Below are 6140 nucleotides of genomic sequence, written 5' to 3' on the forward strand. Positions count from 1 at the left end.
GAGGCAAAATGGCAAAGTTTAACTGGTATATGACCTTCCTCTGGGAATTTTTGTCTAACGAGGGGAAAAGACACCTCAAGTGAGCATGCGCACAGCTTCAGTAAACACACGGTGTATGCACCCCTTCCCAAGTGCTGGCAGGCCACTGTGCATGTGGACAGCCTGCTGCAAGGGAGAAATCAAGGGAGGAGAAACTCAAATCCCAGAACCAAGCCAATGTATTAAAATCCGAAGCCAAAGGTTGGACAGGGCACTTGGATCTCTCAAGGAACCCACTTGACCCTCTTCCAAGTGTGCTTTGCTTCCTTTCACTCCGGCTCTAAAACTTTTTAATGAACTCTCACTTTTGCTCTAAAACTTGCCTCAGTCTCTCCCTCTGCCTTAAACATACTTCTGCCCCTCAGCCAAATTCTTTCCTCCAGGGAGGCAAGGGTCACTTTCGCTGCAGATTCGCGTTGGTAACAATAGTACTTGGAAGCATGGTTCTGCATGTCCAAGCAAATTTTCTGAGAGCCTGTCTTGTAAATCTGCTTCATCACCCTTTTCTGGCTCCGTCTCTGTTCTGGCAGGGTGAGTCTTTAAATCTCTTTTGGAATCCTCTGGTGGAATTGCTGGTTATTTTAATTAATGTTGTACATCAGTATTTTTGCTTCATACCTCATCAAACTATGAAGCTCAAAGCAGGCAATCCGAGCAAATTCACTCTTCAAAGATAGCTGCCTAATTTTGTGTGGTGTTTTCAGTTTATTGTTTAAAGAGTTCCAGGTTTGTAAAGTAAGGGAAAAATAAGCAAGCGGGAAACTCGTGTGTTATTCCCTGCTGGATCCCTATTGTCCAGAACAGTGTCTGGCACGTAATAGGTGTTCAGTGGGTGGGTGAATGAACACATATTTCTGTTAACACAATACAATTTTCCTTCTTCACTTATTCAACCAGTATTTGAAAACAATTTCAACTTAGTTAAGAACACCATATAGTGATGAGATACTAATAATTGATACATCTGCATGGAGTGTTTTTCTATATTATAGTATCTTCTTTAAATATCTTTGTAGTGTTTTCTTTGAATAGCTTAGAAGTATTTTATACAAAGTAGAGCATAATTTTCCCACTACTTCAATAATTGAGTTTAGGTGCAAAGGCCTTCCAGTGTATACTTAGAAAAATATTTGTGCTGATTAATGAGGAAGTTTGGAACAAGTTTTGCAAATACTGCTTTCAAAATTTTTATCATCCTCCACTTAGATCATATTCTGCACATTTATACTGTGGCTCATACTGCACAGACAGTTCCTCTTTTTCTTCTTCTTTTTTTTTTTTTCTGCAGGCAGCATAAAACAGAATAATGCTTTTTGATTATCATGATGTATGTAACCAGGGTGCTAAACTCCTAAATAAGGACCAGGCACCAAAATCATAGATCTTCTTAATAATGCCATATTTTATGTTAATTCTTTAATACTACATACTTATTTTAAACAGGAAAATGAAAGTCTATGTCCTATAATTGTGCAAATATATTGGCAACATTATTTGCCTAGTATAATAATAATCTAACATTTCCTCCTTTCGAATGGTCCACGTTTTAGTCTTACCCATTGTGTTTCAAAATACCATTAGATCAAGAAAACATAATAAAAAACAGTATCTGTTAGATCAACAATTGCCGAGTCTTAAGTTTCCTCATTTGTGAAGGTGAGTACTGGACTAATATGGCTAAAACTGCCAGCTATTGACCAAAATTTGTCTACCTCCAGAGTGCAGAGTTGTCATCAGAAGGCAACTACCTTGCCAGGGCTATGCTTTCTTGCTCTTCTCACATCTATTTGTAGCCCTATAAAATATGAAGAGAAATGATGAGTATCCCTTTCTGACTAGGGCATTTAAGACGCAGATGATGAATCTTCTCCACACTTCTGTTTCACTGCCCAGATGCAGAGGACTTCAAAGTCCTGGAGGACTGGGGAGTCAAAAGATGTTAGAAAACTAAGTTTCAGAGTCACTGCATGGGAGAGATCTACCCAATAACTGAGAACACCTGCATTAGGCAGTGTAATAAGTGACAAACTATTATGTGATGCCACGTTATTTTGGGGTTTCCTTGTTTCAGCAGCTAGAATTATCCTAAAGAAACTACTGATCACTGTAATTCTACTTCATAGAACTCAAACATTAAATTAGTAAGTATGCAAAACAATAATAAAATCTAAATACAGTTATAGTGCATATATAATTAAGAGACATTAGTAACATTGATGACTGTAGGCTTTTGTTATTAAATTGTGAATAATTACTAAATAATCATAAAATGCCATAAAAATAAGTATTATGGGCCAGGAACTAAAGGTTCATTTAAACGTTACAAGGATCCTGTGAATTAGTTATTTTCCTTCATTATACAAATATAGTAACTGAAGAGAATTTTCCCAAAGTTGGGAAAGAGAACTTTCCCAAAAATTTATTTTGTTCCACTATAGTTTGCTATCTTCTAAAATAGCTCGTTATGCAAATATTTCATTTTGCCTTTTCCTTTCACTGCCAGTATTTGACAGTAGTCTATACATCATGCTTCTAGTTTCTGGCCAACAATGCATTCTACTGATTCTTGTAATCAGACTGTAATCTATAATTTTGCTGAAACTGGTCAATTCAACTTTCATTTTCACAGATTTAAGAAGAATACAAATAATGAGGACAATCTCAGAGAGGTATTGTGTTAAAATAAAAATAGAGAATAATATGTCTTTTGCTACTATTTGTGTAAAAATTAAAAGAGGCCGGGCGTGATGGCTCATGCCTGTAATCCCAGCACTTTGGGAGGCCGAGATGGATGGATCATGAGGTCAGGAGTTCGAGACCATCCTGGCTAACAAGGTGAAACCTCGTCTCTACTAAAAAAATACAAAAACAAAAACTAGCAAGGATGGTGGCGGGCGCCTGTAGTCCCAGCTACTCGGGAGGCTGAGGCAGGAGAATGGCATGAACCCAGGAGGCAGAGCTTGCAGTGAGCTGGGATTGCACCACTGCACTCCAGCCTGGGCTACAGAGTGAGACTCTGTCTCAAAAAAAAAAAAAGAAGAAGAATGTATATACTGTATATACTTGTGTATACATAGAACAATGTGAAAAGCAATATAAAAGCCTTGTGATTTGTTCTCTGACTGGGAGTACAAGAGAAAGAAGTTTGCATTTCATGGCAAGCTTTTTGTAACTTTTGAATTTTTGTGTTTAATTCAGAAAAAACATAAACCACACATTTGATTTTATAATGAATGAATAGCCACATTCATTATTCAGGGTACTACTATATTAACACTTATGACCAAATTTTTTTCTAGATAATTTCTTTTGTTCATGCTCATGATTCTTCTACCTGAAGTGTCTTCTTTGTTCCAAAAATCTATTCATTATTCAAGATCATTTAAAGTTTATCTGAAGTCTGTGATTTCCTCTACATCACAGAAAAATAAAATCATACTCAAGTGTGTAATTCTCTGCATCTCTTATAATACTGGACTACTTATTCTTTTGTAAGACTTGGATATATGAGTTTCAGATCATAAATCTCTGAAATTAGGAATTATCTTTTTTTCATATTTGTTCCACAAAGTCTAGTCCTATTTGGGATAGAGTAACCCAATAAATTACTGAGCTCTGGTTGAGTCATTCCTCACGTGACATATGAAGTGGTGTTTTCCAATTTACCGTCAGTGATTCAGATCTAGAAAACCTTATACTTATCTTTCCCTCTCTAATCATGCATCAAAAAAAGGTGACAAAAGAGTTTTTTGCAATGATACTTAGCACATTTTTCTTGAAGCATTTATAGAAAGTGAAATCATAAGGCATGGTAAAGTACCATTTTATCAGGAGCATCAATTTTTACAATTTATTTGTCAGTTCTGACACCACTAAAACACTAAGAATAATATTTAAACAAGCTAATTGAGTAGACTATTGAAAGACTGTAAGTGAAATACTTAGGGCTTAAAGTCATTGTATAGATTTTTATTACCATAGATTTCAAAGTAATAAAAAATTGTCGACAATATGAGTGAATAATGTAATAAATGGCTAATTTAGATGGCTTAAGTCATAGCTTAGACATTTGTTAATGATAAAGTATGAGAAACTATGGCTAAGACAACATTCCAGACAAAACTACTGAGATGTGAAAAAGACAGAGAACTACATACAACAACAGCACTTGGGCAATAAATCTTTGTATCCTCCCAGATGGTTGTGTTGTCCAGTATAAAATATGTATGATAGATTTATATGCCTCCCTTCTATGCAATGTTTACATAACTTGTTTAGCTGGGTACCTAGGTCACATCATTAATCTTCAGAATCGTCCTTTTTGTTAATTATTCTTCACAACACTTAAAGAGAAAAGTCTTTATTATTAATCAACTCACATTAAAGGTAAACAAAATAGCATGTATATATATACATATATATGAATTCAGTACATTCACAAAGTAAGAACTGTACTAAAGTTTTGTAAAGTCTCACTTTTTCATCATATTAATAAAATAATTGTCTCTTTTTAAACTTTTTTTACTCTAAAAGTTTATAATGATAAAGTATAGATCTAGAAATATTCTCTGGACTATTTTATTTGAATGACCTTTAAGATTTTGTTCTCTTCTATAATTCTTGAATTTAAAACAGGAAAAACAGAAATATAACCAACATGGTAGGATCCTGATACTTTGCACTGTTTATGAAGTAGAGAATCATAAAAAATGGTTTGCTTTCACTTAAACTATATTTTCTGAAATCAATTACATATTGTAGTTCTCTACTAGAGATGTTAAGAATAGTTATTTAATTCTTTTTTAAAATTATAATTTGATAGTTTTTCTCTGTCCTTGTTTAATTACAGAACTTGGTATCATATCTTTGCAAAAAATTTGTTTTAGCAAAGGTGGTGTAAATTTGATAAGCAGAATATGTTACCTGTTTCACTCAGAGTTTCATTGCGCACAGCAGAAATCATAATTGCGGTTTTTAGCTTGAAGGTATTTATTGTCATCCATGGAGTTTCTTATAAAATTGTTGGAAGGCCAAAATAGTAGGCAGCCCATGTCTCCAAGAGTAGCTTTCAAACTCCAGTATCAGTCTGCCCCTGTAACATGGTTAAAGCTTTCATAACCACTGCAGAAAAGTCTAAAATCTTCTGACATGCTGACAGCAGAATGACACCAGTTATATTTCTATGCATGCCAGCAAATAAATGTTTCATATCCTGCTTTTCTTCACACTTAATTCTTTTCTACAGCCAAATGGCACTATGAGAGTATCTGTGGAATCTAAATCCTATCCAGGACCCAGGCTATGTGGGAATCATGGAGAGACAAAGATTAGCATTCTAGAATCCACAACACTGAAGGCATACTTAAAGGGAACTGGAATGTTTTCAGAAGGAACCTTTTGATGATATCTTTCCTAATTCTCCCGCTAGGAAACTCCACAAACAAACCTAATAAAGCAGCAGGAATTGCAACAGTAATATGTTCCTGATATAATGCAACCCTCTTACCCATAAACAGGGATGGGTTCTCTTTCTCCCCTACGAAAGAGTTCTTTCGTCTTTTGGTGATGATCACTATTCCTGTGGCTCAGGGACAAATCTAAATTGACATCCTGTCAATTTAGCTGATAAGTTGGGAGCTGATAAATTTGATTTTCATGACCACCATCATGGCATATACAGACTATAGAACAAAGAACATTTGTATCATTTTCAAGTCCTTGTTAGTTATGAAATCATGGCTCAGGAGACTGCACTGAACAACTTTTGTGGTTACATTTCATATTTGTTCTAGCACTAGTTTTGTGCTGTGAGTGTGTGCCTTTACATAGAATCCAATATGAATGACTCTTGAATAGTGCCTCAGATTTGGACATTTCAGTAGTTCTTCTAATCTTATCATTGTTGTTATTTATGACTTCCCACAACCACTAGCTGTTATATTTTCCATTGTTCTCAGTCAAAACACCTACTGAAGGATCTGTGCTTGCCAGGGTGACTCGAAACCCTTATTTTGACACATGATGAGCTTTAGTACTCCTGTTTGTATTGAGTTGACATAGTCTTCCACTAACTTTTATCACTGGACACAAAGTACCAAATG

The 6140-nt window shown here is 35.2% G+C and overlaps 1 long non-coding RNA gene across 1 annotated transcript; it reads right to left on the reverse strand.

Moving 5' to 3' along the window:
• Nucleotides 1–795: 795 nt before the first annotated feature.
• LOC100579715 lies at nt 796–5376 on the reverse strand. Its single transcript, XR_178493.1, has 2 exons — nt 4963–5376; nt 796–1960 (listed from the first exon to the last, which is right to left on the reverse strand). It is a non-coding gene; the product is annotated as an uncharacterized LOC100579715 (long non-coding RNA).
• Nucleotides 5377–6140: the final 764 nt, after the last annotated feature.

This window comes from Nomascus leucogenys, chromosome 7b (genome assembly GCF_006542625.1).
Source record: "Nomascus leucogenys isolate Asia chromosome 7b, Asia_NLE_v1, whole genome shotgun sequence".
In the NCBI taxonomy this organism is placed as follows: domain Eukaryota; kingdom Metazoa; phylum Chordata; class Mammalia; order Primates; family Hylobatidae; genus Nomascus; species Nomascus leucogenys.